This window comes from Macrobrachium rosenbergii, chromosome 48 (assembly GCF_040412425.1).
Source record: "Macrobrachium rosenbergii isolate ZJJX-2024 chromosome 48, ASM4041242v1, whole genome shotgun sequence".
In the NCBI taxonomy this organism is placed as follows: Eukaryota; Metazoa; Arthropoda; class Malacostraca; order Decapoda; family Palaemonidae; genus Macrobrachium; species Macrobrachium rosenbergii.
Window position 1 is genome coordinate 21,076,772 of NC_089788.1, and position 13,415 is coordinate 21,090,186.

Here is a 13,415-nt window from a genome sequence, read left to right on the forward strand (position 1 = left end):
GCACCGGCTTGATCGCATATTATTTTTCTTTTGTTCTGGGGCTATTACAGTTGCTCATTATCATAATGACATCAAGTTACAAAGGCTGGTTATTCGGAAAATCATTACTTTGTATGACTCATAGTGAGCATGTCGTCCCAAAATTATCCGTTGTAATGCATTTTTCCTTGAAAGGCTGTGGCACCAGCCATTCCAGGTTACTGTCCACAGGTTAACACGAAGGTTCTATTGTAGAACTCACTGCCGCCTTCTTGTCTGGGTCTGCAAAAAGACAGCGATATGAACCCTCTTCTGTCTTCTTGTACACCGATGATTGGGAGACTCTCATCACTGGTGTCTTCTCAACCAGTGGTAGCATTTAACATAAATCGTTACTAACGAGCAGTTCTGAAACAATCTGAGTATGCAAGGCCCGAGGCCAAGGAAATTTACAGACGTAGGATATTCATGTGCTAGTAATAGTTATCAACATACAGTTCTGAAACAAATAACATACTGGGTGACAACCAATGTCCACTCAAGATAATTTCCAGGTGACCAGTGGTACTGAAAAGTCGAAATTCTTTGCTATGTGGCCCAAGTCTGTAACAGAAACATTAATCTTCGACTGATTTTTTGTTATTCGGGAAGTCTACCACAGAAGGAACTATAGTTTCCGCACACCAATTCACTGACTGTGAGAAAGGATGAGAACGAATACTGAGTAGACAGTATTTTTATCTTCAGGTTCAATAAACTATACTTCCACATTAAAGATGGTATGGACACCGCTTATGCGTACCTGGCATCACAATAAATATGGTCATGAGCGCCGCTCAATCCAAGGTACATGTCTTGACTTAAAAGAGCAGTGTTGAAAGCGCCGGTTTAAAAGTCATTCTGCCGGATGCAGTTATTACATAAATGGAAAGATAAGCAAGCGTTTGTTTGATTGATCAAATTCAATAAGAAGTGATTTCGCGTTCTGTTCAATATTAGTTCATAAAAATCATCGGTATATTTCTTATACACTGTCCAAAATACTAACAACGGAATGATCGTTATGTTAAAACAGAATTAAAAATTAAAAAAAAAAAAACAGTTTAAGAAGCCATGATTATATAAAAGAGCAAGACAGAATTTGGGGTTTGTTAAGAAATTTTAGCGCATTAGACCGGAAACCACTTTGCTTTAAATAATATTATAATGAAAAATTGAGTTTCTTGTTAATAAAAAAATTAATATATAAACCGTTCTACTGCGTTTTCTTGAGTCAAATAAATTACAGAAATGCCATTAAAGAGAAGGGACTGAAGGCAAAGTTCATTCTAGAAATAAGACCCTGGACGGGAGGTTAAATAATGGATCTTTGCTCATGCGGCCATTGAAGAGAAGGACTGACTCAAGACCCTGATTTTTATACGAAGAGATGACGAGACAGCACGGCGAAAAACAAACACAATGACGTCTATCAAAGGTTGGATTCAGTAGCTCACTTCACATGTCATTACATTGGAGCTGTTATCTTAACAAACGGCAGTATTCTGCAAACGATTGAACTTGCGATAGCATCATCTACAAAAGATTACTACTCTAATTCCTACTCAAGTAAAATTACGAACCCTGCGTGTATAAAAGCTTTTTTGGTCAGGTATATCTTGTAATACTGTACTATAAATATTTTTTGTTTATTTGAAGATGTCCGTTCCTTGAATTATGTGCTTTTGTATCAACAATCGTGCTTGATCTGATTAATGTAAGATTATATAATTTTTGCTTCAACGTAAATAAACTGAATGAGACCCTCATCAGTATATTGCATCTTATTTTCTTATACAGGAATAATCTATAAAAATTACTATTGGTGTTTGTTATTCAAAAGCTTTCCCAGATTTTGATCCCAGTTGGAAAATAACTGGATATTCAAATGGGCAATACAAGAAGTTTGCACAACTTCCTGTTTCAGTTTCGATACCATGTAAGTAAAAGTTATTATTACTGCATTCCTTGGTTCCTATGTTTTCGTTTTTATGATAAGGAAAGCAACTGAATCATAAATGTATGATCTGATGCCTTTTCCATTCATGTTTTTTATGGGCTTCAGAACAATTATACTTGTTTCAGTTATTCATTTTTCTTTGTAATCGTAACACTTTTTTTTTTAAGAAAATAAGGTGGAAAAAATTCATTTTGCTAGTTTTATACTACTTAAGGAACTGCTTAACACCAGTTGAATATCAATATAAAAGAGAACCAGAACAATAAAAAAAGTAAAATATACATTCCCCAAGAAATGTACAACAAACAAAAAGGGAATAAGATAAAAAATGAGAAAAAATAAACCGTTTTTTCCAACAGAATTCCGTTTCTTCCACTTCACTGGAGGAGGATTTTGACACCGACTCTTGAACAAATACAAGCGCTTTGGAGTCGCAGACTGCCTAGTTTATACATTCTTTTTTATTTTTCTTCCCTCTTTTTCTGTTTTTTTTTTCTCTCCTCTCGTTCCTGCGATGTAAGAATAAACTCTTTCTTTCATCCATGAAACGGTCTATATGACTGCCAAGTGTGTAAGTGTGCTTGGGTTAAGTCTTTATAAGTGTCCTTGAGTAAGGTTTCCTTTAATTGCGCCTGGGAAGGTTAACACGTGTGTACCTTACCAGCTCTGTAAAGAGAAAACAAGAGAGAGAGAGAGAGAGAGAGAGAGAGAGAGAGAGAGAGAGAGAGAGTTTTAATATTTTATTGGAGAGTTTGAAATGATTTGACTTAGACTGAAAGAAAATTTTCCCCAAAAAGGAAGGTGCTTTTCAAGTTACTGAAAAGTGCACCCTTCCTTTTATATCTATCTGTCTATGCTTTTAGAATACTAAAACGCAATGATTTTCTTTCACATCGCGCAGAACTATTTTAAACGATGACAATTACAGTATGGCTTTTTCGGGTGAAATGTCAGATTATCAGAATATTTCCTATTTTCCGTTTTTTTTTTATTTTGAAGAAGGAAGGGTTCAGATTAAACCAATCCAGTTTTAAAATCTCTATTTTAAAAAAAAATAGGAGTCTTAATGCGCCGATGAGACTTCGGCGCATTTATTACTTGTTTTTCTTGCGCGTGACAATACGTTTTTTCAATACGTTAAGAAATGTTTTCACTTACAATGGAAATTTTGTTTCAATTAATATTTTAAAGATTAAATAAAAACTTTAACTCATAATGGACGCCATTTTTCTACTTAATTGCCACGTTTCCCGGGGGACTTGGTGGGGGGGGAAGGGTTCAACAGATGAAAGACCTCAATAATTACTTTAAGTGGGAATATTTCAGCATCTCAAATAATTTTCTTACATGCTCTGGAAATTATATATGACGTTTTTTCCGTAAGTTTCGCCATTTTATTACCTTTCTTCCATCGCGCCACGTTTCCCGGGGCCGTCGAAAAATGAAAGAACTCAATTACTGAAAGTCAAGAAGTCCAGAGCTGGTGAGGACCAAACTTGATGAACTTTTCTGAAAACTCTCAAGTCCTTTGAGCTAAGACTCCAGAGAATCAATGGCAGGTCACCATGGAATGCCCCGAAAACCACTGAAGCCTTCTAGTTTTTCGGAAGAAGGAAAATAGTTCATTGAAAACTGGAGACCTTTCTATCGCAACCTTCTGAGGTGACTTACTGCTGTGGCTGGTGCGAAAAGATGCAGAAGAAAATTGCTTAAATGACTGATTTCTGTTTGAAGAGTTGAAGTCAAGAGAAGCAACAGACTTTTGACCTTCACTCTCTTCGTGTGTTTTTCCGGCTCAAATTCAAAAGAAATACGGTCAGTGATTTTTTTCCCGATTTTCTCGAGTTTAACCTTCTCATTCTATATTAACATTGTCAGGAAATGTAAATAAAAAAAAAGTGAAGTTACTGATTTTCAGTAATGAATGATTCCGATTATTTAGACCTAGTCTTGGAATATTTCACAGATGAATTAATTAGAAAAAAATGTTTAAAAAAACTGTTATTTTTCTTTCAGGTAGTAAGGATCCCAGTTTCTATGCACATGAAAACATGACGAACACTAGATCACAAAGTAGACAGTGAGTTTCTGGCAAAAGCTCTGAACAGACAATAAACGAGCTTGGTATCCTTCTCTGGCCCCAATAAGCACAAATTATATAAAAAAAAATGTGACCCTATCTTGATCGTGACACTGAAATGACAGAGGTCAAACTTTGTGAACTGAATTAATTTGGAATTAACATAACAATTTAAGAACTGTAGTTCATTCTTTAATCGTATCACTTGAACTATAAGGAATATTTCCTGTAAACTGGATTATTTTGGAATATTCATAAAATTTAAACATGAGTAGCACACCACGCATAGCAAAGTAAGTACAGTTATTAATAACTATGAAAGGATGACACAGTTTAGCCACTATGATGAATTCAAAATGCGGAAAGTCTGTAATCTCAACTGTTTTGGGTATTGAAAATAAAACTGCTAATTACAGCGGAGGTTATATATATATATATATATATATATATATATATATATATATATATATATATATATATATATATATATATATATATATATATATATATATATATATATATATATATATATATATATATATATATATATATATATATATATATATATATATATATATATATATACATATATATAAAACTTTCGTATTAAAATAAATATATATCAAAAATGTGTATATATAAATATTGATATATATATATATATATATATATATATATATATATATATATATATATATATATATATATATATATATATATATATATATATATATATATATATATATATACACATATATATTCACACACACACATTTGGGGGAGGGAAAAAGAGGAAACTCTGCAAAGAAAATAATTTGCTTGGTCGAAAACTTTTTCGTTACCACATTAGGAACAGAGTAAAATAGTCAGATACTGAGGATTATTTTCAACCTAATTTTTTTTAGCTACTCGTGTGAACATATCCTTAGCCCTTTTAGTATAGGACCGACGCAAACAGATCTTTACCGAGACATCAATTTAAGTGATAAATGGATGTGAGACACTACAAATGCATGCTTCCTATTTTGGCTACGAAATATTTCGATTACCCTCTTATGATCAAAATATTGAGAGAGAGAGAGAGAGAGAGAGAGAGAGAGAGAGAGAGAGAGAGAGAGAGAGAGAGAGAGAGAGAGAGAGAGAGAGCTATATGCCATTTTTTCAGTACAGTTTTAAACTTACTGGTTATAGCATGAGCACTGATCTTAAAATCCATTTAAGTTTATGGAACAACTACGCTGGAACGTCCAAATATCTGAGCCAAATCATATACTAAGGCTTTATGAGTGAAGAATTCCTGTTTCACAGCCGTTCATATAAAAGACCGTTTAGTTAAGAGCAAATGGGACTGCCAATGAGGCTGTGAAATTATGCTTATGAAAAATGGCACTGGAAGATATAGCATTAGTGGTTATGCCGAGTTGGGATAGTTTCAGAGTTTTCAGGAAAAACGCTACATCGCTCTATGTAACCTTAGGTCACATTAAATCCAAGCCTGGACGAAGTACTCTGAGGCTGTTCGACAGAGATTTGTTTAAATTTTCTAATAAAATCAATAAAATCACCCGCCTGGTCCACGTGTGCGAGTGGGAGGGCTTCTGGGAATGGCATCAATAAAGTTTCGAGTTACCTTGATATGTTTTACGTCAACGAACAATTGTTTGACAGAAGGGTAAAAAATTTCGGTGACTTATTTTCTATTTATAATGATTTACAAAGCTACGCGACAATATTTTGGGGGGATTTATTTTTTTTTTAAGTTTCTTTATTGTTTAATAAGTTGAATCTTATTAATATGGATATATATATATCAAATCATATATACATGCTAAAGTACATCTTATTTAACCAGACCATGAGCTGATTAATATATATATATATATATTATATTTATTTTATATATATATATATATATATATATATATATATATATATATATATGATATAAATGAATATATATATATAATATATATATATAATATATATCATATATGTATATGTGATATATATATATATATAGCTATATATATATATATATATATATATATATATATATATATATATATATATATATATATATATATATATATATATATATATATATATATACATACAGTATATGTGTGTGTGAGTGTGTGTGTGTGTATGTGTGTGTGTGTGTGTTTGGTGCGATGAGTTTATCATTTATCAGTAACAGTCCATACAATGCTTCACGCTAAAAGGGCAAAAAAGTAATTGAGGCGCAGAATCAAGCGAAAGCATAATTGCAAATTCAAAGCTTTGCAAATCTGTCTGATTGATTCGGCATTACTGGCTTTCCACTGAAGAGTCACTGAGCTCTGGTTATCTTCGGTGCTTGACGATGAAACTGGAGGACTGCTTTTAGCAATCACATCCGCGATTAAGCTGCAAAGCTTCCATTTTGCTGTGTTCGTCAGTGAATTATTCAATTTGATTTTTACAAATGTGCAAAAGGGTATGCACCTTTATTACTTTTTATAAATATTCACATTTAATAGCATGTGATTCACATTTTCTTACTTTGGACATATAAAAATTCTTAAATACTTAATGTCAAGTATACTATTTTTTTTATTTGAGATTTATTACGATTTCTAGATCCTTAATTTTTCACACGAAGTATAAATTTTTTCTAAACCAGTCTTAAGTATTTCTTTACACCGCAATATGTTTAGTAACTTAAGAAACCAGATACTCTGATATAATAAAGACACAGATACACTTCTCCATCTGAAATTGAAACATACTAAAGATACTGTTGATGTAGCACTCCACTGGATGCTATGTGGAATTCTTCTGCTCTGTGGAGTAGTGTTTGAGATAACATCCTTCTATGGCAGTCAAAAAGAATATTTCATAGCCTTTATTATTTTGTTCAAAAAATGATATTATTCCTATGAGATAGGTATAAAACATATATTTTCGCAAATAATTAAGAATGTATTGATACATTTTTAAAACTTAAAAAAAATTTGCTTTTACTTTTTATTACTAAAGATATTAATATCTTCTAATGAAATTTAAGCATCAGAAAGAGTTCAAAATTCCCTGTTCATCTATCCCCTACAAGAAGTTGCGACAACAAATCGCTCATTCCCAACAAACTCACAAGCCATGAGGAAATCAGTGTGAGCTTACTACTCAGCAGGATGTGAACAGTGTATATTTACTCAAGAACAAAGGCAATCTACAGTGCTAACCACCTTAACATACTTCTCCGAAACAAATGCCATATGAACTGTAGTACATAAAAGTCTGTAATTTAGATGACATGCTCATATTACAGTAAAGTATTTCTTGCAAAGGTCGCAACCTGAAGTTGAACTGTTACAAACAGTCATATCCTTATGTACAAACTGAATATTTGGGATCGTGTCCAGATACGTTCTTTTAAAAAGTGAGGAACTTAACAGTTTCCGATTGAATCATGATAACATGGAAACTGTTAATTCAGTTTGGTTACAATTTGAGAAGCATGGCTGTGATATCGTTGTAAAAATGAAGATGTGCTCAGAACGACACGAAAAACTCCTAGCTAAATGTTTTATGAAACAATTCTATTCATCTTCAGTCCTTGTGCTGACAAAGGTTTGAAAACCGAAAATCAAATAGGAAGATAAAACGCAAATGTAAGTAGAAGCCTGGTAACGAGACTTAGTTCTCACTTCATCTTTGTAGCGTTAGGAATTGTGAGTTTAAATATCTTTAACGGGGTTATGATATGGATTTTCCATCAAGCCTTTTTCTTGTTGCGTAAAATTCCCTTTTTAAAACAAAAGCAAAATAAAAATTCCTCACATTGGGTATTGGACCGTTCAACAGTGCTGCTTTTCAGTGCATGCTGCTAGAAGTCCGCATTCCCTGAAGATTTTCATACGGATAGACTGAATCCGTGAACACGTTAAGACAATTGCTCCTTGTGTTTATTTTGACTTGGTCGCTTGGCTGAGGGTGATCAGATGTATCTGACTGAGAAATTACTTTGAAATTACAATATCATTTGTTGGGGAATTGGTGCTGATTAAATCTTAATCAAGGACCCACAATGAAATTACAGTGCATACTCATATGTTGTGTAGAAAGCAGATGCTGGTTTTATTTTTACTGATTTCATAATTCTTTTTAATTTACTGGAATTTGATTTTATATTTGGACTCAGTATGAAAGTTTGTTTGTATTAAACTTAATACTGTATTTAAAAGACTTTTCACACCAGTGAATCATGCTGAGAAAAAGAGAAAATTAACTTTTGTGTGTAATAACTAAAATTACTCTCTCTCTCTCTCTCTCTCTCTCTCTCTCTCTCTCTCTCTCTCTCTCTCTCTCTCTCTCCACACACTTCATCTAGCTTGATTACAATGCTAGAGAGCAATTGTATAATGGCCTGTCCACACTAGCGGGCATGCCCGACGGGCACTTCCAGCTGTTTATATTTTCTCTCACTTCTGAAGCAGTGTTACCAGACAATCGCATCGTTCTGTCTCCATACTCGGTCGATAAGTTTAGTGGAACGGGTTATGGGAACAGTGTTTGCCCGTCGGGCAGTGCCCGCTAGTGTGGACAGGGCTTAACGCTCACCCGTAAGACAGCACCTGTGCCTTTGCGCAATATTTCTTACAACGTATTCCAAGGAAATTAACCACATAGATATCCAGAACGCCTAACGACTTCCCCGAAAAACAATGCTGAAAGCTGCAACTCTCGTTTCTTATTCGCCTTGTTACTGTTTAGCTCAGGAACTGGGATATTAGGAGACATAAATAACGAGCAGTTTGCATTTCTAGAGACATACAGTCAAATACGCTCAAACAAACACATTTTCATATACCTTTTTCCCCCTTGCGACGGTGGCTGCAGGAAGCGCTTGGCGTAATGGTTCTCAGAAAGAGCTGTTGGGATAAGATGGTTAAACCTGTGCAAACCACCACACTCAGCAAACTATCAGGTAGCTAATACAAATTAGGTCATAAGAAGAACAATAGATTTTTCAAGATATGGGCCTCAGTCGCTTCCAGCAATACTTGGCTCTGAACTTCAGACTATACTGTATGGTGAAGCAGGACAGGTTTGTACCACTAGACTAGGGAAGTACCCCACTGCTTGGCTTACAGCCCAAAATTCATAAGTTGACTCAGAACTGACCACCGACTAGGTTCCGCCCATTTCGTTTTTAACGACATTAGTATCTTTTCTAAACCAGTTATTTAGGCAAGAATCGTAATAAGAATAGAAATCAGACTATTGCCTGTGATTTTTGATGACGGTGTAAATTTGCGCAAGAGGGGAAACCGAAGTGTAGTAATAAAAACAAATGGGTGTTTAAATGATTAATGAGAATGAATATGATAAAAGTGATGCTTAATTTGTTGCCTTTTAGAAATATTTAAAACTTAAAAAACTGAATCAAAGATATCCTATCGGGTGAACACATATTATTATTATTATTATTATTATTATTATTATTATTATTATTATTATTATTATTATTATTATTATTATTAACCAAACAAAAACTTCTTTCGGTTTTCTTCTGAATATGGAAAGAGAAACCCACAAGATTCCTGTGTATAACTTGTTTGCTTGTAAATATTTACATGTTACTTTTAATGGAAAGAGAAACCCACAAGATTCCTGTGTATAACTTGTTTACTTGTAAATATTTACATGTTACTTTTAAATTATTATTATTATTATTATTATTATTATTATTATTATTATTATTATTATTATTATTATTATTATTATTGATCTGTACTAGCATTTTTTAAGAATACGCCAAAAAGGGCTGCTAGTAGTTAAAAGAAAATCATGAGAGCTGAGTATTCCTTTTTAATATTTTACGACTGATGTATTCTTTCCCTAAGGCTTCGTTAATTGATAAATATCAGAATTATGAAACAATGCTCTTTTCATAAGCATCAGAAGAATCACTGAAAATCTCTAAATTTTTAAACAAAGCTTGCATATCAGCTCCTGACCCACAGGCATTTAATTACTTTGTTTGAGATAAAATCAGTATTAAATAACAAGGTTTTCAACCCAGCTTAATTGGATAAAAATCCAGAAATCCTTTCACAACTTAAGAAAGATAGTAGTTCTTGTTTTCCTGGGAGTTTTTTAATGTTTGTTAATAGCAGTCAGGGTTATGAAAGATAACAAAGATAAGATCACGATCAAAAAAAAGTTCTGCAAACCGACATTCATGCACGTGGAAAGCGCCAGGCAAAAATGCAAAGCGAAATGATTGGTGTTATTTACTCTTTAGCAACTTAGTATTCTGAAAGCGAGGTAAACTTCCACACCTGAGCCCCTGCAAGTGATATTAGCTTAACCTATTTGCCGACGAGCGTACTCGGAGCATACTAAATATTTGCAAAAGAAACTTGTTGTGTAATACACACCAGGGATTGGCTCCATTAGCAAAACACGTGTATCCCAAGTTAAATGACCCATGGAAAAGTATACGAGACTTTCTCCCTTATGGACGCTGTGCAGAAAGCTTTTCAAATAACTCGGTGTAATGCTTAAAATGCTACACTGCAAAATAACATATATATCTATAGCACATCCCCACCTCTTCTTCTTTAGTACCTTTCCAAGAAGAATTCACTTCTTATTTAACAGGATATCGTCGTGGATTAAGGATATTTTAGCTAAAATTAATTCCGCATCGGGAGTCCAATTGATTGTCAACTATATATTCTAAGCAGCGGTCCGAATGTAAAACCAGGAGGGAGCTTATCAGATTTAATCCTCTTTATTTTGTTGTCTTGCTCCAGGAATTAAGAAGCTGGGACAAAGGGCTTGAGTCGAATAATGCCTTTAGTAACACCCTTCGTGAGACTCTATAAGGGATGAGAAGCTCCCAGCGTCGTGTTTCGCCGTAATCATTAAGTATGCTTTGCTTAGCTTCCGGCAGTTATGGTAACAATATCCCGAGATTCGGAAATTAGTACTTGGCTGAAACCCTCTATTAACAACAGCCTAGTCAGGTGCTACCCTTTGATCTAATGAATCCTAAAACTAACTTCTCTTTTACATCCCCAAAATGAAATAAAGACAAGCATTTGCTTGTTTAGACACATAAGATATGTATGTATATATGTTATATATATATATATATATATATATATATATATATATATATATATATATATATATATATATATGTGTGTGTGTGTGTGTGTGTGTGTGTGTGTGTGTATAACTGAATCACTGAAATATGGAACATGATGAATATATAAACAAAAACAAAATCCATGAAGGAAAGAGAAACAACGGAGTGCTGCAAGGCCTTTCAACTTGTCGTCCTTTACTTAGCAGACTAAAGAAATATAAAAATAAGTTTACAAAGAAAGCTCATATATAAATGACAGATGGGGATTGCAAAGGAAAAAAATATGTACCTGGAATCCAGCACAATTGAATAATTAGTAGAACTGCCAAAACAGGGTTAAATATTTAAGAGGTTTTACAAAGGATTAGGATCAACCATTCAGAAGCAGGGACAGGTCAATTAAAAGATTATACAAGGAGGTGACTGACCACCAAAAAATGTTATAGAAGTACTACTCAATAATTCTCTTTTTTTTTTGTAAACAATAACAATTTTTGCAAGATGAACATTTTTACAAATAAAAAATATTAAACATACCAATACCTAGAAAATATATATAAGGTAACTAATTTGTAATTAAGTAATTGATTTTATCTTTTAGGTCGTTCTTGAACATTTTTCTAGTACAGGGTTCCAAATAAAACATGCCAGGGCTAAGGTTAAAATTACAGCTGGAAGCAAGCTGTATAATAGCAGATTCCAAAAGATTTCTTGAAGAGAAATCTTTCAACCTGGCAATCATTGAACTTTCAGTCCAAATTATCCTGTGAGGGTTTTCACTTAAATGAATGAATAGAGCATCGGATGTTTACCCAGTTTTGACTGAATACTTATGTTGCTTAATACGTCCATCTAAACCTTTGCTAGATTGGCCAATATAAAAAGAGGGGCAGTCCAAACATGGAATGTTGTTTTCTTTATGGCTATTTTTTACTAACATTGCTTTTGGTGTGTTATTAAAGGAAAAAACAAGGTTTCCATTAAAAGATTTAACAATGATTTTATGTTTTCAAAATCACTAAAATAAGGCAAGCTAAGAATGTTCTTAGGGTAAAGAATTCTTTCTCCATGTTACTTTCACTTTAAAATTTTTTGTGGGCTTTATTATAACAAATATCTAGTATATGTGAAGGATAACATAAATCTGTCCCTATTTTTCTTATGTATTCGATTTCTTGATCCAAATACTGGGGACTGACAATGCACAAAGCTCATAAAAACATGGAAGAAAAAATTGATATTTTGATATTAAGGTGATAGTCTGAATAAAAATGGACATAAGTTAAGTTGTTGACTGGCTTCATATAAATACTGAATTTGCATTGAAATGGTTCTCTGTGTATTAAAACATCTAAGAAAGGGAGGAAATTGTCTTTTTCTAATTCTAAAGTAAACTTAATGGATGGTAACTCCATCAATACCAGCAGGCAAAACAGCTAAAATATCGTCAACATATCTATACCACTTTAAAGGAGTATAAATATCGTAAATATTGCAGCACTCCATTGTTCCTCTTTCCTGCGTGGATTTTGTCTTTATATATTTGGGCTTAAAGGGCCTCGGGAGTGTCAGTATTCATCTTAGCGACCTCGAAAACTATGGATTAGACAATAATATCTGTCGTTTTTGGTTATTTTTATGTCACCCCCTTCTCACCTCCGTCCCTATTGGGGCTGAATTGGATCTGAAGGGCATCGGGAGTGTCACTATTCACCTCAGCGACTACAAAACTATGGATTGGACCCTAATATCTGTCGTTTTGGATTATTTTTGCATTTCACCCCCTTTGTACCCCTTCCCACAACCCCCTTTGGTGTCAGTGATGTCTAACCACCACAGTGTTCTTACCCAGATGGTAAATCATATGTATACCAAGTTTGGTTGAAATTGCTCTATGCATTTCAGAGTGTATGTGGAATACACACACATAGATACATCCATTTATATATATATATATATATATATATATATATATATATATATATATATATATATATATATATATATATATATATATATATATATATATATATATATATTTTATAAGATGGCCTTTAAGTTCACCCATGTTTCAAAAAGTTTGATATTCACTTCTCTATCATGTCTATGATTGGTACTCAACAGTTATATTTCTTTACGAGGAGTAGTCCTGAAAAGACAAGTTTTTTCACCTAATTAGGCTTCATCTATAAAGAGTATTTCTGAAAAAAACGTAAGAA

The 13,415-nt window shown here is 33.2% G+C and overlaps 1 long non-coding RNA gene across 1 annotated transcript in view; it reads right to left on the reverse strand.

The window, feature by feature from the left end:
- Positions 1 to 13,415, reverse strand: part of LOC136831707 (uncharacterized) — a 246,272-nt gene that overhangs the window by 138,140 nt on the left and 94,717 nt on the right. The gene's annotated exons all lie outside the window — the stretch shown is intronic.